The following is a 23,998-nucleotide window of genomic DNA, read 5'->3' on the forward strand; positions in this document are numbered from 1 at the left end:
ATTCAGAGGTGGTCAATTTTGTCTTCAAGATGAGGGGGTTTCCTTGGTTTGACCTCTTTGCCACTAACGAGAACGCGCACTGCCCGTCAATTCTGCAGTCTCCAGTTTCCAATGCAGGGAGCGTTGGGGGATGCGTTTCAGTTGACCATGCCCTTGATTCCTCGAGTTCTGAGGAAATTTCGCCAAGACCAGGCCCAAGTTATATTGATCGCCCCAGATTGGCCACAAAGGGTGTCGTACAAAGATCTACTTCACCTCTCATAGCACCATCCGCTCCGCTCTCTCTTAGGGCAGATCTCCTCTCGCAGTTGCACGATCAGGTTCTACACCCCCACCTCCAGAGCTTGCACCTTCAAGCCTGGAGATCGAATGGGGCAATCTGAGTTCTTTCTCTCTCCCACCGGATGTGGTGGATGTTATTTTATCATCAATGAGACACTCCACCAAACCTATATATTCCTCTAGGTGGTCCAAATTGGGTAAATAGTTGTAAATGGAGAGAGGTCCATTGATCCTTTGAAAGCCCGTTTGTATAGCATTCTAGAGTTTTCTCTTTCTTTGGCCCAGCAGGGTTGTGCTGTGGCTACAGTAATGGGATATTTGTTGGCCTTGTTGGCTCTTCTATGTTTGCTGGACCTGCCATCTTTATTTAAGTCCCCCATTGTTATAAGGTTCATTAAAGGCCTTACCAATTGGTTTCCTCCCACTCCTTTCATTATGCCTAAGTGAGATTTAAATCTTGTTCTTACATTCCTAATGGTTTCTTCTTTTGAGCCTCTTCATAGTTTCACGCTGACTCTTCTTTCTTTTAAGAAGGTCTTTACGATCGCTATTACCTCGGCCAGGAGGGTAAGTGAGCTTCAGGCTCCTAGTTCCAAACCTCCGTTTTTAACCATTCATGCAGAAAAGTTGGTTCTCATGATCAGGGCTGCTTTCCTGCATAAGGTGGTTAATCCTTTCCATCTTGGGCAATCCATTACTTTACCTACCTTCTATCCTCCCCCCCTTACATGAAGGAGGAGAGACTTCATCGCCTGGATCCTAAGAGACAGTTTCTGTCTGGACTGAACCAAAGATCTGATACTGAACGATCAGCTCTTCGTGGGCTATGTTGGTGGAATGAAGGGCAAGGCTGTGCACAAGCGGACTACAGGTGGATCATCTTGTGCATCAAAATCTGCCACGCCTTGGCCAAGAAGGAACCGCCTGAAGGCATAAGAGCTCATTCCACTAGAGCTAAGTCTTCTTCTTATGCTCTGACTAGAGGTGTTCCTGTTGTCGACATTTATAAGTCAGCAACTTGGGCCTCCCTCCACACCTTTGTGAAGCATTACTGCCTGGATTTGGAGGTTAGGAAGGACGACCATTTTGCACGCTCTGTGCTTCAGGTTTTTTTGGTATAGGTTGGTGGACACCTCCTCCGGGAGTGGAACTGCTGTGGGATTCAATTCAAAAGGTGAGGAATCCACAAGCAGATGTATCCATCAGAAGAACAGGTTACTTACCTTTGGTAACGCTTTTTCTGGTGGATACAGTACGCTTTTTCTGGTGGATACAGTACTGTTCCACCCTCCTCCCCGCTGTCCACCTTCGTATGCCAAAGGTATTATTCATTATTTGGCATGGTTGTTTTCCTGTGTCTGTTGATTGCCTTGCTATTGCTTTATAGTAAATGCTTTGCTTCTTTAGCTTTTCCTAATTTTTTTATACTGTGTGTATTTGTGCTTGTATTGTATACTGTGTATACTTCAATTATGTTGTTGGTCCACCCGTTCGCCTCGGAGGCACAGAAAAAATCGGTGGAACTGACGTTAGCACGCCGAGGAGGTCTTTTTGTGGCTCCAATGACAACCGACGGAATGGCGAGCGGAGATGTGCCGTTGTGACGTCCTCGTCGACGTAGGATAGCTAGGAAAAAAGTTTGTGCATAATGCTCGGCAGGGGAGAATTCAAATGGGGATGAATTCACAGGCATATACTGTATCCAAGGTTCAATAGCTGTAACGTTTGGTTTATAAATTAATTTTTACATTTTTAATGTGTTTTATAATTATTATTATTTGTTTAAATTATAATTAATTGTGTTAATTATGGAGGTACACTTTGTTTAATTTAGATGTGTGTTGTAAATTGTGTGGTATTATTGGCTAGGAAAATAAATATTACATTTATGTAATTTTTAATTTTTTGATTAAGATTATTTCTATTACAAAATATTTGTTTGTTAAATTAAAAAAATTAATATTTTTATGTCAATTGTAGATTTTTGCTACATTAAAATATTTTTATGTTTTGTTAATTTTTATATTTTTACATGTTTTGTTTTTGGTTTTTTTAAATTATATTTTGTATTGTAGTTGATATATTGTTTGTTTTTAAACTTGAATTTTGTTCTGTGGGAACAGTAATATTTACCCCTCCCCTATCCAACACTTACCCTACTGCTACATTCGCAGGAGTGGAATAGTAATTTATACTCCTGCGCTATCCACCACTTTTCCTAGTGTTGCACTCATTGTGGTTTGAATAGTAATTTTTACCCCTCCTCTATCCAACACTTTCCCTACTGTTGCACTCCCTGGAGTGGGAATAGTAATTTTACTTCCTTTGCTAGCCAACACTTTCCCTACTGTTGCACTCATTGTAGTGGGAATAGTAAATTATTCCCCTTAACTATCCAACACTTTCACAACTGTTGCACTCATTGGACTGGGAATTGTAAATTATTTAAATAGCAAGAGGAGCGAGAGGATTAGAGAACTAGTCCTTATCCCCAAAATAATATATCATCAAGAGGAACTAGTCAGAGGGTATGTGATAACGAAACACTGTATGATTTTTGTAATAAAAAGAAAAATACTTTTTTCTTTTTATGAAGCCCTCACCCACCAACCTAGTTTGTGGCATGATTTATCATCGGGCCCACATGGTGACACCGAGTGTGTCCCTGGTGTGCTTCAATGCCTGATTTACAGCATAGCGGGTATCTTAATTGAGTGTGCAGTGAAGGGATGTGAAGGTGAAGCTAAAAACGGTACAATGGCCCCATTACCCACAGGGTTTGCTTTAATGTTTGGGCCTCTGGCAGCAATAAAAATAAGGCAGTGGATGTGCGTGGTGTGGTAATTAAGAACTCCTACATCCAAAAACGGTCTACATGTTTAAGCCAGGCCTTGGATGTGTACTGTCTTTCCTTAGGACCTAGAAGTATGTGTGAGATGTGAGATCTAAGCTAGGCTTGTGTGTTAGATCAAAAATGTGTTGCACGATCTATGGTGCACTGTGTGTAAGAGGGGAATTCCCTCTTAAGGCATTCACTTGCAATTAGCAGAAATGCCTCATGAAATTCCGGCAGGGGTGCTAGCAGGTTGTTAAAATGACATTGCAGCTCTGGACCTGCTTGAAGACCTAGTTGGCTGCCTCGGATCTCCGTTGATGACTAGTTCCTCTTGATGATATATAATAGTAAATTATTCCCCTCCGCTACCCAACACTTTCCCCACTGTTGGACTCACTGGAGTGGGAATAGTAATGTTTTACCCTCCACTATCCTACACTTTCCCTACTGTTGCACTCATTGGAGTGGGAATGGCATATTCTCTTCCAGGGGATCCTCATCAATAGTCATAAGCACTGAATATTCCCGCCCATGTGCGGGACCCCTGAAGCAATATAAAAATATATATGTAAAAACACATATATCTCGCTCCACATATATGTATGTACATATATTATTTTTCTCACACCAATGCAGCCCCAAAAATGAGGCTAAACAATGTAATCACATGCACATGTACTGCAATTAGTAAGGAAACAAAAAACACATTAGGTCAAAATAGCCCTTGAACTTTGTGTTTTAATGAGTAAAACCACTCATAAATCCTGAAAATTGCTCATAAATAGACATGGTTAGCCACAGGCTGCTTTGAAAAGCAATAACATTGAAAATGAAAGCATTTTCAACAAAAACTGGCACCGTGCCTTTAAGGCAGCCATGACCGCAGGCTTCCCATCATGCCTCAAGGGTGACAGTTTGGCCAGTTGTTCTTTCCGGCTCCTTCTGTCAGGACCCTGGTTTAACAGCTCCCACCTTTTTTGACTTTCTGTCAAAAATATTTGGTGTTTTATTCCAATTTTAGTATCTACCTGACTCTCATTCCGCATATAGATCGATCAGTAGGCTAGGTCTGATACACATTCTGTATGTATCCTCTGTCCCCTCGACGGTGAAGACTTCAGCGTCGAGAGTCAAGGTAACTCCGCTGCTGTCAACCGGGCGGCGTGCAGCGTCGAGAGTAAGGTCGACGTTGAAGCATAGGAGCTCGACGTCGAAACCTCCGTCATCAAAGCCCCAGATCCAGTCTTCGTAGCCTCCGTCGACGCCCAGACACCAGCGTTCGACGTCGAGGCATCCTCCGTCGGCGTCCCCACCAAGGCGCTCAACGTCGAGGCACCCTCTGTCGTTGCCAGGCTATCATCGATCGACGTCGAGGCACCATCCGTCGGCGTCGCACCATCGACGATCGACGTCGAGGCATACACCGTCGTCGACAGGACATCGACGTTCGATGTCGCCATCGCAGTCCAGTTGAGGGCATTCAGCATCCAGGCATCCTCCGTCGGCGTCCAGTGATCGACACTCGATGTTGAGAAGGCCCTCGTCGACGTCACCTCGCCGACGTTCGAAGTCGAGGCATGGAACTCCAGCGAAGTCCCCAAGAGTTCACCAGTCCTCTGAACAGCCTCAGACAGTGGTGAGGCAGCACACCAAGACGTCGAGCTGGCCGGCTCCGTCTTTGAGTCAGGAGCCTAAACCTCAGGCAACTTCAACTGCGGAAGGTGACCAAGGCCCTCCAGTGAGCATCAGTCACGCTGCCAAGAGGAAGAGAACGCCAGAACACAGTGTGTCTCGCAGTCGCTCAAGAAGCCTGTCTGCCTCGTCGGACTCATATTCCGGTCCTGATGTGATCATCTATACATCGGGCGGTGAGGGATCAAGGCATACTCCTACATCACCTATACATAGGCAAAAGGATGTAACAGCTCCTCCATCCTCTCCAGTGAGAGACACCACACAGAAGTCGCCTGTCATCAGACTGTCACCGCGATGGTATGGGCCACTACATCACTGGGCGACAGACAAGGAGACAGTATCTCGAATACAGCAATCGATCTCTAGGCCTAGAGAAAGGTCACGCTCTCTGGTGAGGACCAGAGAAAGATCCCCGGCTCGCCATAGGGAAAGATCACGATCCAGGGTGCGAACCCCCAGGCGTAGATCAAGATCTAGGAGAAGAAGGAGAGAGCGAAGATCTCCTACTACCTCCTTGTCTCCGACACGGTCCCATAGAGGCTACTCACCCACGTTGACGGACTCCCCTCCATCAAGGGTATCTCCGATCGAGGATATCTTCACTTTTCAGGACATACTGGGTAGAGGGGTTCTGAAGCTGGGAGTTCCCCTAACAACTCCGCAGGTCAAGACCTCCGTAATTTTTGAAACGCTGCATCACAGGTCTACACCCAAACCCCTTTTACTGTTGGTGCCAGGAATGATTGAACCAGTGATGGAGGTATTCCTCACCCCAGCAACGATCAAAGCGGCTCCGGCGAGGATCCTTAAAAAATACAGATCCCCAGAGGAGGACCCTCTGTTTCTCAGGGCTGATCTGCCCCCCGGACTCAGTGATTATCGCAGCAGCGAAGAAGTCCAGTGCTGTCGCCTCCTCCTCCACTGTTCCTCCAGACAAGGACAGCAAGACACAAGACTCGTGCGGGAGACAAGTCTGTAGTACGTCGGCATCCTTTCTCAAAGTTTCCAACGCGGAAGCCGTGTTGGGGCGTTACGATAGGTCGCTGTGGGATTCTCTACAACGTTTTGTGGAGAAACTCCCTCATGAGGACCGCAAGGACTTTGAGGAAATCCTTCTGGAAGGCAGTCAAGTCTCCAACCAGGTTATAAGTGCTGCAGCGGACGGGGCTACCCTGGCGGCGCATGGATATGCCCATGGAATATCGGCAAGACGATCATTCTGGTTGCGCCTCACGGCTTTAAAACCAGAAGTGCATGCGCGCATCTTGAACTTGCCTTTTTCAGGGACTTTGTTGTTTGGGGCGAGCACGGACGAGGAGATGCAGCGCATGAAGACAGAGCTGGACACTCTCAAAGCGGTAGGGCTTGAGAAGAAAAAGGAGTTTAAAAAGAAATATCGCTCCTACAACAAGGGCTCTTCGAAACAGCGGGTTCAAACCCCTCACTGGCAGAAGAGTAAAGACCGGCAGGGACAGCAAAAGTCCCAGTATTCGAGGTAAGCGTAATTCCCGAGGAGGAGGGAATCAACGCCAGGGCAACAATAACGGCAAAGCCCAGTGAGAGCAATTTCTGGTAAAAAAAAAGGGCCAAAAGGCAGAATACAGACCCATTCTAGGTTTGCCAACGCTCAATCTGCATGTCAAAAAGGAAAGGTTTTGCATGTTAGCACTTCACCAAATATATCCACATCTCAGGAGGGGAGATTGGATGTGTTCTCTGGACCTTCAAGATGCCTACTTTCATGTTCCAATACACCCCAGTCACAGAAGATTTCTTCGGTTCTGGGTGGGGACCTCCTACTATCAGTTCAAAGTCCTGCCGTTTGGGTTGAAGTCGGCTCCCCGGGCGTTCACGAAGTGTGTTGCAGTGGTAGCAGCCGCTCTACGCCGCAGAGGGGTCTTCGTATATCCATACCTGGATGATTGGCTGTTGAAAGGTCCTTCCCCAGTCAGCGCAAGAAGTCAATTCCAGACTTGCATCGAACTCTGCCAGCGACTAGGTCTACATGTCAACTTCGGAAAATCAGTCTCTCAACCCACCCAGAAGATTCACTTCCTAGGAGCTCTGCTAGACTCCGAGGTAGGAAAAGTGTTTCCTTCAGAAGAGACAGTTTTTGATGACCAACAAATGTCAACTGGTGCTCAGAAAGTGCACAAGATTGCCTCCCTGCTAGGGTCGATAGCATCATGCATCTTCTTGGTCCCGAATGCCAGACTTTGAATGCGTCCTCTTCAGCAGGATCTGGAGGACAAGTGGGACCAACAATCGGCTCGCTGGGACGATTACATCACTCTCTCAGACTTAGCTCGAGCTTCCATCCCTTAGTGGACCAAAAAGCAAAATATGCAGGTGGGAGTTCTGTTCCATCAACCTCCCCCTGTGCAGGCATTGATCACAGATGCTTCTCTTCTGGGCTGGGGAGCTCACATGGGTCAACTGCAGGTGCAAGGTCTGTGGTCTCCCAAAGAAAGTACCTATCATATCAACATGCTGGAGTTGAGAGAAGTCCACCTAGCTCTCAAAGCATTCCTTCCCTCGATTCAAGAAGCTTCAGTACTAGTACAAATGGACAACACCACCACAATATACTACTTGAACAAGCAGGGAGGAACACGCTCACGAACTCTGTCGTTGGAAGCACAAAGGATCTGGCATTGGCTTCTAGATCGCAAGTTGTCCATCACAGCAGTCCACCTCCCAGGAGAGCAGAATGTGAGGGCGGACGCTGTAAGCCGTCATTTCGACGACAGGGACGACTGGGTCCTCCACGACGCAGTCATAGAAGAACTATTTCGATCCTGGGGTCGCCCCACCATAGACCTGTTCGCGGACGACCAAAACACCAAATGCTGAGTCTTCGCCTCCAGGTTCTTCCGGCCAGGATCAAGAGGGAATGCTCTTTTGATCGACTGGTCCGGGATGTTTGTGTATACTTTTCCACCCCTTCCATTGATACCGAAGGTGGTGAGCAAACTGACGCACTTGTGCACAACAATGATCCTCATAGCCCCAGAGTGGCTGAGACAATGGTGGTACACGGACCTGCTTCACCTGTCAGTGACTCCTCACAAGAGGCTACCAAGGAGGCCGGACCTGTTGTCCAAGATGAACGGGAGAATTCACCATCCCAATCTTCCGTCATTTAGCTTGGCAGCATGGCTCCTGAGGTCATACAATACGGCCATCTAGGGCTGCCAGATGACTGCATGCTCTTCCTGAAAGAGGCAAGACGTCCCTCCACAAGACATTCTTATGCATGCAAGTGGATGCGATTTTATATGTGGTGTATACAGAATGGTCATAATCCTGTGCAATGTCAGGAAGAAGCAGTTATTCCTTATCTGTCACATCTGGCTAAAGCAGGTTTAAAGTTTAATTCCATCAAGGTGCACCTAGCGGCTATAACCGCTTACAGGCAATCACCTTCTCAAAACTCTTTTTTCCAGTTACCATCGGTCAAGGACTTCCTGCAAGGGTTGAAAAAAGTGTACCCTCCAGTACACCTCCTTCTCCTCCCTGGGAGTTGAACCTGGTGCTATCGAAGCTAATGGGTCCTCCTTTTGAACCCATTCATAAAGCTACTTTACAACATCTTTCCTGGAAAGCAGTTTTTTTGGTAGCAATCACTTCAGCTCGCAGGGTGAGCGAGATTCAAGTTCTCTGTTCCTCTGAACCCTATACAGTGTTCCATTTGAATAGAGTGGTGCTGCGGAAGCATCCATCTTTTCTTCCTAAAGTGGTGTCAGATTTTCATGGATGGATCGTTTCATGTAGTAAGCTTGCTTACCAGCTAGCGCAGAAACCCCTGGGGTTTTCTCCCAAAGCGCATTCCACCAGAGGGAGAGCTGCGACTGCGGCTTTTCTCAATAATGTGACCATGTCTGAAATCTGTAAGGCGGCAACTTGGAAGTCCGTCCATACATTTACCAGACATTACTGTCTCGATTCTGACACGAGAGCAAATACCAAGGTAGGCTAGGCCTCCTTGAGGAATCTGTTTAACAGCTAATCTTGGGCTGTTATGGTTGGTCTTTTTAAGTTGGGTCATGTACTTCTCATTTACCTGCAGGTGGTTGATGGGCTTGCTATTCTATTCAGTGCTTATGACTATTTATGAGGATCCCCTGGAAGAGAAGGATAAGTTACTTACCTGTAATCCTAGTTCTCTTTCAGGGGTATCCTCATCAAAGTCATAAGCAACCCACCCACCTCCCCAGGTAAATGAGAGATATACGTCTTTGACTGGTAGTTTAGCCCTGACTTCAGGGGTATGCAAAGAACAACTGACTTAACTGTCACCCCTGAGGCATGATGGGAAGCCTGGGGTCATGGCTGCCTTAAAGGCACGGTGCCAGTTTTTGTTGAAAATGCTTTCATTTTCTATGTTATTGCTTTTCAATGCAGCCTGTGGCTAACAATGTCTAATTATGAGCAATGTTCAGGATTTATGAGTGGTTTTACTCATTAAAACACAAAGTTCAAGGGCTATTTTAACCTAATGTGTTTTTTGTTTCCTTACTAATTGCAGTACATGTGCATGTGATTACATTGTTTAGCCTCATTTTTGGGGCTGCATTGGTGTGAGAAAAATAATATATGTACGCACATATATGTGGAGCGAGATATATGTGTTTTTACATATATATTTTTATATTGTTTCCGGGGTCCCGCAATGGGCGGGAATATTCAGTGCTTATGGCTTTGATGAGGATACCCCTGGAAGAGAACTAGGATTACAGGTAAGTAACTTATCCTTATTCCCCTCCACTATCTAACACTTTCCTTACTGTTGCAATTGATGTAGTGGAAATTGTAAATTATTCCCCTCCGCTATCCAAAACTTTCCCTACTGTTCCATTAAATGTAGTGTAAAATGTAGGTTTAAAAAATATTACATATTTTAACATTTTGATTTATATTTGTCCTGTGTGGGGCGGAACGTGGGGATCTGTAGTGGCTACTGGCGATTCTATGATAGGAGTAGGGGAAAAGAGGAACACAGGTGCCTTTAGCAAGGGTTTTAAGGAGGGCTTTATTGGGATATACGTTTTTTTCATGAACACAGTTCTTTGGAAACAGCTACAGAAATGCGTCTTTCTTTAGCTTCTAAACGTCGTCTTCAGTACGTCAGGATTGGGACCAGGTGGGTGTGCTCTGAGGCGGACGTCGTCTTCTGAGCTCCGCTCCCGTACCGGAAAAGAAAAGGAAACGGAAATCAGGGCAATGCCATAGAACGCTACTTCAAGGGGCCGGGAGTGAGGGAGTAACCAGCGTGAGTTGGTGCAAGTAGCTCGTATACCGGAAAAAAGTGAAGGAAGTGCTCGTGAGGAGGCAGAGGGATCAGGGTTTATCTACGGGCAGGCGCAATTACGTTTGTTTCCTCTGCCCGACCCAACCCGCTACCCTTCCCCGTACCTCTTGGAGCCACGCTCCTCCTGTGGGAGCGTGGCGGGGCGCAGCGTGGAAACGTTGGCCTCCAGGCGTATCTCTCTCCCTTCGTTCAGGTTCCTGGCAGCTCCCATCGTCTTCCACTCGCTCGTCCAGTCCTAGGGAAACGCCGTCTCCCGAGGTTTCTGTTCTTCCTGCTTTTGACGTCGACACGCTGTCTGGGGGTGGAGTCGCATCTCCATAGTTCAGGGTCTTAAAGGGACCTTCCGCTTTTACGTGCGGTATCCAGCCTGACTCGTCTTCTTCGCTCCATGAGGAGGGAGAACTCTGTGGGGACAAGGGGCACGGTAAAAGGGGTGTGGCTGACCACCATTCTGTATTAACCTGATGTTCCGATACATGTGCCCCGTCACAATATTATAATTTTGTATTATATATTTGTAAGTTACAGGTGTATTATATATATATATATATATATATACAACGTAAGGATCATAACGAGACCGGCAAGGGCACCGCGGAAGGAAAGCGCTGGATTGACTCCGGAGCCCCTGACGACAGACGGACTTGCCGGTGAGCGGATTCCTTTCATTTCCCTTTTCACGCATGAATACTAAGCGTGTAGCGGCATTGTAGCAACAGAACGCCAGTAGTACCGAAAGTAGCCAGACGGGAGGGAACAAGCACCGGTGGTTGCTAAGAACTACATAAGCAACCGCCTCTGTTACTAGACCCATTAACAGTGGCAAAGTGGCAAAATGTTTTCCGACACAGAGCTCATGAACGCGGCAAAGGATATGTTTAAACGCAAAGGGGCGTCGACGCAGACGGCGAACAAAACAACAACGCCCGCAGAAGCACCACAGAATCGCAAACTTAAAGAGACATTCACAAAGCTGGAGAAACTACATGAGCGCAAAGTGCGCAAGTGGTGGGAGGCAACAAGCTTAACAAACTATATCGAGGAGAAGAGAGCACCTAGGGGACTGAGAGTGCATACGGTACCCTCGTATGAACATCCGGATCCCCAACTGCTTACAGACTGGTTCGACCATACAGCATCCTATTGCGAAGGCACTTTGAAAATCTTAGTTAAATATGCCTGGAGCGATAGGGGAAAAGTGCTGGAAGAAATTGATACGATCAATGAAGAGCTAGAAAAAGAAACGGATACAGGAATAAAAACAACAATATCCCAGATGAGAGACCAGATGAAAGCGAGATTGGCAAAATATGAACAAAAAATCAGAATGCGCAAACAAGAAAAATATGAGCGCGATGCCAACGATTACGCGACTGGGCGCGTTTTAACGTATGCAAAGAAATTTGATGCCCCCCGTAAAGCTCTTCAGAAAAGAACCATGACAGCGATGACAAGCAGTATGCCGGGAACAGACCCCGCCACCTCAGAGTCAGACCTGACTGAGAACGAGTCAGGGAATGAACAACGGAGGCAGAATGACTCGGATTCACAAGATGCGCTGCATAATGTACAAGAAGCCCTACCAAAGAAGACTCCTTTTCAGCAGGAATACGAAGTAATCAAAAGCACCTGGCTCAGGGGCGGCAAAAACAAACCGCCCGATGTGGATGCAAATGCAGATACAGATGCCACTACAACAGCAACATCAACCAGAGGAGGAGGACGAGGAGGGCAGGCGGCGAGAAGAGGAGGCAGAGGAAACGCAAGAACCTCCCGATGGACAAGCCGCCAGACGAACAAGAAGCAGTAACTGTGAATCATAAAGATAACAACGACCAAGCCAGCCTGACTGTAGTGAACCTAACATCAAAACAATTGACGGAAGCAGAAATGGAAGTTTTAAGTCTGGGTCTCACTTTTTGTCCCACAAATGACCTCGAATACACACAAACAAGAATCGACTTATTTCGATTCACCAGAAAGCTGAAGCTCTGTAAACATTTCAAACTGCGCCCACACCTAAAAAATACCAAGAAGGGCCCTAAAACGAATGAAATAGATATACTCAGCGCAAAAGACTTACCAGCTATCGAGGCATTGGAGGACTTACGATTGGATCAGGATTCCGACCAGCAACAGGAAAACCTGACTATCGCACAACGGGCTGTCCTCCAAGGGGTCGAGCAAGAAAGAGAGGAAAGCTCGTTTTAAACCTGCATCGACCTTTGTACCACAAACATCTTGGGACGCAATAGATGTCTTTACGGAGGCAATGAAAAGAGACCTGACACTATATAGAAAATCGCAACTGTCAATCTCAACAAACAACATCACTGAATGCCAACGCCATGCATTGAAGGGCCTGATTAGTGACGAATCCATAGTGATCAAGCCCTCAGACAAGGGGGGCAACGTGGTCCTTATGAGTAGAGACCTATACAGAACTGAAGCTCTGAGGCAACTTGCGGATAGGAATTTCTACAAGGAATGCACGAATGCAATGTACCAAACGAGCATAACTAGATACGACGCTCTAGTACAAAAATGGTACAACCACAATATCCTCGGAAAGGACGAAAATCTATTTCTAAGGAACCACACCCCCATGTTACCAACTTTTTACCATCTCCCCAAACTTCATAAAAACATGGAAAATCCCCCCGGCCGTCCAATAATATCATCTATTGGCAGCCTGGCCGAGAACATGTCTCGTTTTGTGGACAACATCCTGTTTCCCTTAGTGATTAAGTTGAAATCCTACATAAGGGATACGAAAGACTTCTTGACCAAGATCCAGGAATTAACATGGGACTCTGGGTACCTGCTAATGGTTTTAGACATTACTAGTCTCTACACCTGTATAGACCACAGGCAGGGTCTCGAAGCCATTAAACATGCACTGGGTCAACGCCAAATGAAGTACGCATGCCACAATGAAATGATCATGGAGTTCACAGAATTTTGCCTAACCAACAATATTTTCCTCTTTGAGGACCAGCTGTATATACAAACATCAGGGACGGCGATGGGTACCTGCTTCGCTCCCAGCTATGCGAATTTATTCGTTGGCTGGTGGGAGGAGCAGGTACCCAGGAGCTGCACAGCAGGCACAGACATAGGGCATGTAAAATGCTGGCATTGTTACATTGACGATTTGTTTATTGTTTGGGATGGAGGAATGAACTCAGCAGAGGAATTTATTAAAATTCTAAATAGCAATGACCTCAATCTACATTTTTCGGGCTCGGTCAGTCCAGTGAGAGCGGAGTACCTAGACCTAAAGGTGTATATTGAGAATAACCAGCTGCAAACCACCCTGCACAGGAAGGACACTGCTGGCAATTCGACACTCTTTGCCAGCAGTAGCCATCCCACCCAGCTAAAGAACAGCATTCCCTACGGAGAGCTATTAAGAATCCGCAGGAACTGCTCAAAGGACTCCGATTTTGAGGCGGCTGCTTCAGAATGTATAACCAGATTTTCCATGAGGGGTTATGGCAACACCCTACTAAAAAATACCCTAAAGAAGGTAAGGAAGATGGAAAGATCTCAACTCTTGGCAAATAACGATCCTATAGTGGGAAGGAACAGAAAATCTAGCAAGAAAAACGGTAAATTCAGACTCATTACTCTATATTCTAAGGGAGCAAGAGATCTGAAAGCCATGCTTAATAAGAACTGGCACATTTTGAAAACGGACAGTGTACTTGCGGATGACCTACCTGCTCATCCTTTAATTACTTTTAGCAGGGCCAGGTCACTCAGTGACATGCTTGTCTCGAGTCATCTAGACAAACCGACACCTAAAACTAATTCCTTGAAGCGGATGGCGGGTTTCTTTCCCTGCGGCCACTGCAAGGCTTGTAGTGGCAGCAGACGGGTGTTATCATTCGATATACCTGACACCGGTAAGAAAGTGCCAATCAAGCACTTTATTACGTGCAGCTCCCAGTTTGTAGTTTATTGTTTAGTCTGCCCGTGCGGCTTACGCTACATAGGCAGCACTATCAAGGAACTCAAACTGAGGATCCTGGAGCACCAACGGGCAATCGAGAAAGTAGACACCACATATCCGGTTGCCCGGCATTTTGCGGAGGAGCACAGCAAAGACCGTGAACAACTCCGATTTTTTGGATTGGACATTGTTCCACCCAACATAAGAGGAGGTGACAGGTTAAGGAGACTCTGCAGACTCGAGTCCAGATATATTGTAGATCTCTCCACTAAACACCCTGGGGGACTCAATAGCGGTGAGGACTTAGCATGTCATCTGGGAAAATAAGACTATAGGAAGAAGTAAAACACACTCCTAGGAGGTCTGGTACATTAAGTCAGTCCAGCAATAATATGTACATTCCTTCTATAGTACTTTGATCGAATCACTGTAACACCGTATTTTTCTGATATCTTTCTACTCTTGGTTCTGTTCTTGTTTTTGATTTTGATTCTGATTTTGAATTTGATAATAATCTCAACTGTGATACCCCTTTGCAAACTATGATAGGCTATCATAGGTATGTAAATATGTAGATATGTATATAGTAATGTATGTACATATGTGAATAGAACTAGCCAACGTGGAAACATGACCGAATGTGAGAGGTCTCCTGTGATTATAACTCACCAACTGATGACCTTCCCTATTGTATTGGATTGTACTTCATAACAATTGAAGCACAATCTTTGACGTAGATACTTGCATCAAGAATTGACTGAAATTTAAGTCCCTGGAGCCTCCCTTCGGCCAACCGAGTTTTCTATTGCTTATACATACATACCTCAGATGGTGCCTTTTCTTTACGTATATCTTTTTCCTTTGTTAGCTCATTGTTCTGAAAGAGTACCCTTCTGTTATATACTTTATGGAGAAAAAAAACCCTTCTTGCTATATCCTGTAGAAATTCCATGATGAACTTTTGACTAATTCCATATGAAGGATGTTACTACTCTTTCCATGTGCCTGATGACTTGCTTTATGATTTGCACTGTTTGTTCATTTGTAAATATGACATTGTACATTATACCATAGGACACGAGCCGATCCACGGCTTTATTTCAACGTGAGAACATGCACGCATGAATTAGATAAGACCCCCACTTGGATAGAACACCTTTCCAATATGGCGCCCACAGTGGCTATAGGGGTATAGTCCTATGTTTATGTCAATGTTCATGAATCTGTTTATTTAATGGGATGTCTGATAATGACGAGTGACACACTGACGAAGGCTCACGCCGAAACGCGTCTGTGCTTATCTGTTCCCTTTGATTAAAACTCTGGTTGACTCTTGGACTACGAGTGCTGCCTCTTTCTTGTGAATACGAAGAAGAGCCTTGAGCGACAATATATATATATATATATATATATATAAATATATATATATATATATATATATATAGCGCTCTGACTTTTCGTGTCTTCAAAGAAAAGGCGCAGCACTCAAGGAGGGGTTATGAAAATCACGGTATGATTTATTAGGGGGAACTCCACAGGTTTCATTTCGGCGTGCTGCCTTCGTCAGTGTGTCAATTATGACTCAAGATCAACATGTTGATAAAGTTTTGTACAATCAATGACATCAACATAGGACTAACCCCTCAAGCAACAACATGAGCGCCATATTGGAATGTCTGTATCAAGCATTGTTCCACATACGAAAAAGCCTTTAACGTCCACTAATGGACTTCGTATTCATGTTGAGAGGGTATGTTTCTTACACAATGTCACAAGATTTTGACAAAAAATAAAGCCATGGATCAGCTAATATCCTATGTTCAAAATGTCCCATCATGATTACATAGCATTCACAACATACTGAAAATAATACCATAGTTCATCAAAAATCAGCATTAATCGAATCGAAATATTCGAGGATTTACAAAATACATTATTAATATATATCTTAGGTTAGTTTAATTAATAAATGCAATGTACTCGACTAAAAAATTCTCATTCATGAGATTCAGTGCAAATCACAGTAACATAAGTTTTGAAATAATAGCTTCTGAGCCCTGCTAGTAGCATCTTAAATAGTGTTTAGGTGCAGAGCAGACATCAGAAAAGGCAAAGGACAAAACAAAAGAAGCAAGACCCTACAAATTGGAACAAAAGGTCGATATCCCTTATCTCTCTGCATGTGTGTGTCATACCTCATATCATATCCCTCACCCAGCCAGAGATAGGAGATTATGAATACAGTGAGTCCAGTAGTGGCATGATAGTAGGGATTCCTACTGTACCCTCCTAAGGATCCCTACTTAGATGATGATATAGTTGTTACAGTGTCACTTTCCTGGATGAAATGCCATTTCTTCTCCCTGCCGTGCTCTTCTGCAAAATGCCGGGCAACCGGGTAGGCGGGATCTGCCTTCTCGATTGCCCGCAGGTGCTCCAATATTCTCAGTTTGAGTTCCTTGATTGTACTGCCGATATAGCGAAGGCCACAGGGGGAGAGCAAACAGTATACTGCAAACTGGGAGCTGCAGGTTATGAATTTCTTAATGGGCATTGTTCTCCCTGTGTCGAGTATTGTGTACGACAGGACTCTTCTGCTGCCGGCACAGGCTTTGCAGCGCCCCCAGGGAAAGAATTCCTTCATCTATTTTAGGGTATTAGTTTTGGGTGCGGGTTTCTCCAAATGACTGGAGACCAGCATGTCTCCCAATGATCTTGCTCTGCTGAATGTTAGTAGAGGATATGCACGTAGATCTTCCTTCAGTATGTTGTCCGTTTGCAATATATGCCAGTTCTTATGTAGCATTGCTCTGAGATCATTAGCACCTGATTAGTAGGGAGTGATCAGTCTAAACTTCCCTTTGTTGGCGACTGTGTTTTTATCACGGCCACCTCCTTGATTGTTGGTAGTCAAAAATGTTACCCTCTGGATCTTTCTTAACTTCTTCAATGTTTTGTTTAGGAGTTCCTCACCATAGCTTCTAATAGAAAAGCGCGCTAATCATTCTGAGGCAGCCGCCTCGAAGTCTGAATCCCTTGAGCAGTTGCTTTTGGAGCCTGAGAAGTTCTCCGTAAGGAATGCTCCTTATAAGCTGGGGAGGGTGACTGCTGCTGGCAAAGAGTGTCGAATTGCCAGCAGTTTCTTTCCTGTGAAGGGCAGTGTGCAGATGGTCCCCCTCAACAAACACCCTCAGGTCCAAGTACTCCGCTTCCACCGGACTAATTGAACCTGAGAAATGCAAATTTAGGTCATTGTTATTAAGTACCCTGATGAATTCCTCTGCTGTGTTTGTCCCACCGTTCCAGACGATAAATAAATTGTCGATCTAACGATGCCAGCATAGTGCCTCCCCTCTCTCTTGCCCAACCACACAGCTTCTGGGCACCTGCTCCTCCCACCAGCCCATGAACAAGTTTGCGTAGCTGGGAGGGAAGCAGGTGCCCATCGCCGTACTAGACCTTTGTATGTACAGTTGGTATTCAAATAGGAAGATATTGTGAGTTAGACAAAAATCTGCGAATTCAAGAATCATTTCATTATGTTTAGTAAATCTCATCTGACGCTGATCTAGAAAATGTCTGACTGCCTCCATGCCATGTCTATGTTCTATGCTGGCATACAAGCTGGTAATATCCAGCACCATCAGCAGATATTGTGGACTCCATATTAGATCCTGAATCTTGGTTAAAAAGTCCTTAGTGTCCTGGATGTAAGAGTCTAGTTTTACCACCAAAGGAAACAAGATGTTGTCCACAAAGCAGGACATATTCTCCGTCAAACTGCCAATGGTTGAGATAATAGGACGGCCTGAAGGGCAGTCCATGCTTTAATGTAACCTGGGGAGGTGGTAGAAGGTGGGTGTCATCGGGTTGTTGTTCATTAGGAAGAGATGTTCATCTTTACCCAGCATCTGAAGGCTGTACCATATATATATATATACAGTTATAGTTTTTCTTAAAGCCATCAACACTGGTTTTTATTACAAATGTATATAGAGGTGAGCACGTATTGTATATGTGAATACGTATTTTCTCTATGTCTACACCTTGTGACCCACGGGAATGGGTGGAGCATCACTGGTTTAAAAAAATGTATAAATTTGTAGCTGACCTGGTGCGCGGTGTGTGACCAAGGGCACTTGGTGCTCGAAACGCGTAACCAGCGAGGTTTTTATTAAAGATCTCCTTGACTGCAGCCTTTGGGTCCGTGTCTTCGTTTTTTCCACGACAGGAGTGTGGTTATTTGAAGATTACTTGGTTCATGTTACACGGGGAGCAGCTGTCCTCGTTTACGGAGCCCACTCACCAGTAAGAGGTCGGGAGTGCAGCAGCTGCAAAGCAACGCTTGTTTCCGAGGAGGAATTCATTCACCCGAACCCCCTGAGCGGAAGAAAAGAGCCTTCGTGTTGGCGGATGACAGCTTCCCTACGGCGGGTCCTAGTGGCTAGCGGTCGGTGAGCAGTGTCCAACCGGAACGAGGCGTTCATTCGGAATTCTCAGGTGGCGAGAATTGGCGTGTAGTCAAGAGACCGGCAGCGGCGCGAGCCGCCGGGTTACAAGAACAAAAACCTCTCCAGTCGCACCATGTCAGCTAGCTTGGAGAGAGACAGGGAGGACGCCGCTGAAACACTCTTCAGCAATGTACGAAGAAATATTTCAACAGCTAACGCGGCGAACAGTCAGCCCAATGAAGCACAGCAGGATGTTAAACAGCTGCTGAAAACTTTGGAGAAAAAAACCAAATCGGAGATCACGAAGTGGTGGGAGCACAAGTCTCTCACCAAATACGTTGAGGCCGGACGAGTTCCGCGAGGTCTGCGGATTATGCTGGCACCCAGCTTCGAGGACCCCAATCCAGCGATGCTAAAAGAGTGGGGCGAGCTGAATTTGGATGCGTCAATGAACCTGGTGAAAGTATTGATTAAATACGCGGTCATTGACCGTGATAAACTGCTGGAGGACATTAAGGGTATTAATGAGCAGCTGGATGCGGTTACAGACCCGGAAACCAGGTTACTAATCACCAACATGCGCAAAGAAATAAGTGAGAGACTGAACAAACACGAGGAGCGCATTAAGGTTAGAAAAGTGCACAAGTTCGCGAGGGACTTGAAGGACTACGAGACGGGACAAATTTACACGTTTGCCAGGAAGTATGATCGAGCAAAACAAGCCAAACTGAGCAAACAAACTGCCAAAGCGGGAACCAGCAGCAACTTGGCGAAAGTAAATCAACAGGATGATGCGATGGATAATTCAGATCCAGATACAGTCTCTCTGGCCAGCTCATCCAGTATGTCTCTGTCCGAGATTAGTAACACAGAAACACAACCGGGAAGAATTTTAGAAATCGGTGAAGAGATGGATTTTTTAGTAGACGATCGGCTGCAAACTTTGCGTCCGAGGCACAAAAAGAACTACAACGCAAAAAGCGGAATGCAAGACGCCACGCAAGACGCAAAAGGAGGAAAGCAACAGCAGCCTCAACAGCAAAAGAAAAAGAAACAATGGTTCAACAAGAAAAAGCAATAAAGGATTGTACCATTACCAATCTCTCCGATGTTACCCTCACTGCAGCAGAAGAGCAATTATTGGCTCTAGGACTTAACTTTTGTCCAGAAAGTTCGTTTAATTACACCAGTACAAGAGCTGATGTTTTTAAGTTTATTCGGAAGCTTAAACTCAGAAAGTTCTTTGCATCCAAAAACGCAACCAAAAATAGGGAGCGTACTGTGGGCACGATAGCAAACAATAGTGCCATTACTACAGCCACAGCCACAGTTCCAGCAGTCCCAGCAGCGAGAGATGCTAGACTCTTGCTTACCTTGTGCGATTTGGACAACACGGCGGCCTCATCACCGGTGGAGGATGGTGTCATTAACACACAAAGAGAATTGAGCAACGTGGATATTTGCCAAAAAGGAGCAGGCGAGAGTCCCTTCAAACCGGTAAGCACCTTTTTACCCGTCATGCCTAAAGATGCAATTGACATTTATCATGAGTGCGTGACGGAGGATTTAAAAAGACTTAACCGTACCATACAAGCACAAACCAATAAAAACAATGCTAGGATCATACAATACAATACCCTAATGAAGAAACTTAGTCAAAATCAGGAAGTTGTTATTAACAAATCTGATAAGGGGGGTAATATTGTCTTATGGAAGAAGGAGGAGTATGTGGCCGAGGCCATGAGACAGTTAAATGACCCTGCCTGCTATGAAAGATCTAATGGGATGGCCTATAAACGAGCCAAAGACAATTTGAAGAAAATGCTATTGTCTTATAAAAGAACCAATTTGATCTCTCAATCAGAATTTGACTACTTGCACAGAGAACATCCGGTGCTACCAAGATTGTATTTGATCCCAAAAATCCACAAGCAGAAAATTCCGACCCCGGGCCGCCCCATCATAGCGGCTATAAACAGTGTGGGGGAGAATATCTCACATTATATAGACTATTTTCTGCAGGACATTGTCAAAGGTTTGCCTAGTTATTTAAAAGACACGGGGGACTTTCTCACCAAACTCAATTCCATCCAGTGGCGCCAAGAATGGTGTATTTTAACTTTGGATATTGAGTCTTTATACACGTCTATAGACCACACTCAAGGATTGAACGCCATCACTCATTATCTGGGTTTCCGATCTTGTGAATATTATGCACACAATAAGATGCTGTGTGAATTAGTGCAGTGGTGTTTGAACAACAATTACTTCATGTTTGCTAAAGATGTATGGAGGCAAGTACGGGGTGTGGCGATGGGATCATGCTTCTCCCCCAGTTATGCATGCTTGCATGTAGGCTGGTGGGAGGAGCGCGGTCTCACCAACACTCCCGGTTTTGAAAGGGTTCAATATTGGAAACGGTTTATTGATGATGTGTTTTGCATTTGGGAGGGGGATGAGGAAAGCGCTAGAGTTTTTGTTGATGCTCTAAATCAGAACAATGATAATCTGTTCTTCACGGCCAACATCAGCAGAGAAAAAGCAGACTTTCTAGATGTACATGTTGCCATTACCAACAATACAATTACCACTTCATTGTATCGTAAACCAACAGCTGGCAACAGTATATTACACGCTAGTAGTAAGCATCCCCAACACGTAATCACCAATATTCCCTATGGAGAGTTGCTCAGAGTGAAGAGAATTAGCAGCACTCCAGAAACCTTTGAACAAGAGGCACAGATCACAATGAATAGACTGAAAGCCAGGGGGTATAATGACAAGGTTCTCAACAATGCACTCAGGAGATGCCGAGCTAAATCTCGGGAATCCCTTCTAATTAGGGAAAATGTAGAACAGGAATTAGACAATCCTGCCCCTCGTCTTATACTGGCATTCAGTAGTCAAGAAAAACAGATAAGATCCATTGTGAAAAAGCACTGGTCAGTTCTTCGAACAGACAGTGTTTTGGGTGATATCATCCCCAATGCCCCTACTATAACATACAGAAAAGCACCGAGCATGCATAACTGTCTGGTCAAAAATAGCCCTGAATTATGCAGTGGCAATACCTGGCTTAAACACAAAGGTTTCTTTAAATGTTCCTCCTGTAGGGCTTGTAAATTTGGTGTCAATACATCACATTATTTTACACCGTTCAGCTCTAGGAAGAAAGCCATTCGGGGGTACTTCAACTGTCACAGTGAGTTTGCAATATATGTCCTGACGTGTACCTGTGGCCTACGATATGTGGGCAGTACAAAGCTACAGGTGCACGCCAGGATCTTGCAACACTTACGTGCCATTGTGAACAGTGACAACACGTACCCAGTAGCACGTCATTTCAAATCCACACATAATAATGATTTATCACACTTATCTTATTATGTAATCGATGTGGTCGCGCCCCTCATGCGAGGAGGCGATAGAGAAAGACTGCTACGTAAAAAAGAAACCGAATACATCATAGAATTAGACAGTAAGTACCCAAATGGGCTCAACACCACAGAAGATCTGCACCATTTGTTATAGCTTTAACTACTATGATATTCTCATGAGGTTTTCTCCATATTTTTCTCCTCAAGGTCGTTCTGAAAATAACAAACTGATACCAGATGGCGCCGATTCGGCATCAAATGGGAGTCCAGCAAGGATTCATTTATCTTACTGATCTTGAGGAGTTTGCCTTCATGTAAATATTATCTCTCCATCGATTTCCTAAAATATTTTGGTGACTAATGATTTTCAAGTCAACCAAGAATTTGTTTTTAGTTCACTATTTTGCACTTTTACTATTTTTTGAATATAGATTTATCACTAGTGGGTCAATTTAATATCAGTGTTGCCATGATATAGATACATATAGACGTCATACATTTTCTTCCAAATCATAGTTAACAACTTTGTATTTCTATGTGTCCTTTTGTCCATCTTAATACCATGAAATTTTCATATTTGAGAGGTAATGAATGTAAATTTGTAAATAGGAAGAGAGTATATATTTTTGTAAGTACATAAAAATGTTGATATGTATAGGAATATATAGATTTTTTCATATATATATTTTTTCACATAACATTTGGATACTGTATATAGGATAGTCTGTACATATATTTATATATAATTTTTTCTAGCTTTTTATAGATGGATTTGAATTTGATGGACCAGCTTTAGTATAAATTGGAGGGATGTATATACAATACAGTTGCATGTATATATATATATTTTTTGTACGTGGTTTTGGCTTAATAATATTGCATTCATGCAGTTATAGTTTTTCTTAAAGCCATCAACACTGGTTTTTATTACAAATGTATATAGAGGTGAGCACGTATTGTATATGTGAATACGTATTTTCTCTATGTCTACACCTTGTGACCCACGGGAATGGGTGGAGCATCACTGGTTTAAAAAAATGTATAAATTTGTAGCTGACCTGGTGCGCGGTGTGTGACCAAGGGCACTTGGTGCTCGAAACGCGTAACCAGCGAGGTTTTTATTAAAGATCTCCTTGACTGCAGCCTTTGGGTCCGTGTCTTCGTTTTTTCCACGACAGGAGTGTGGTTATTTGAAGATTACTTGGTTCATATATATATATATATATATATATATATATATATATATTTATAGGAGCAATTTCAATGGTTTTTTAAATGCTAATTCCTAACTATATAGGGCCTGAAACCTATGTTTTTTTAAGTGAATTTACAAGGTGTTTAAAATGCTAATTCCTAACTATATGAGGCCCGAGACGGCCGGTAGGTAATATATATATACATATATATATATATATATATATATATATATACTAGCAGCCCGCCCCAGCGTTGCCTGGGGCAGAAAGGGGTTGGGGGCAGCATTTGAGGCTTGCGTGCAGCCCGCCCCGGCCCCCGCCCGCCACAACATTGTCTGTGTCCCGGCCCGGCCCCCCCATGGCCCGGCCCCCTCCCGCCCGTGTCCCGGAGAGCCTGATCCTTACCTCAGCCTCCGATCCCGATCCAGGCGCCCCGCCCGCACAGGCCGCCACTTCGCCCAGCAGCAAGCAGGGCCGCGACAGTCCTCCCAGCAGGTCGCGATCTTCGCCGCCATTTAAGGAAGTGTTCAGGAAGTGTTGGGAGCGCAAATGATGTCATCACGCAGACGTCGCGGCCGGCGCTACTTGCAAGGGACTACTTTATTTTTATTTCGACATTTTTTAAACAACGTATATTTTTTATTTTTAATAGCCTATGTCCTTCTGCTTGCCCTGAGGTTTTAAAAGATGTCTTGGGTGTTTTGATTGGTGGTGTACTTTTCGAGTTTACCTGGCTCAAAGGACACAGTTCTCTCTTTATAATAGTAGTAATATATATATATATCATATATATATATATATATATCTTTGTTTTTTAATATATTTTTAACATTTTATAATTAATTAAAATTATTATTTTTAAGTAAATATATATATATATATATATATATATATT

Source organism: Lissotriton vulgaris, chromosome 6 (genome assembly GCF_964263255.1).
Source record: "Lissotriton vulgaris chromosome 6, aLisVul1.2, whole genome shotgun sequence".
Lineage (NCBI taxonomy): Eukaryota > Metazoa > Chordata > Amphibia > Caudata > Salamandridae > Lissotriton > Lissotriton vulgaris.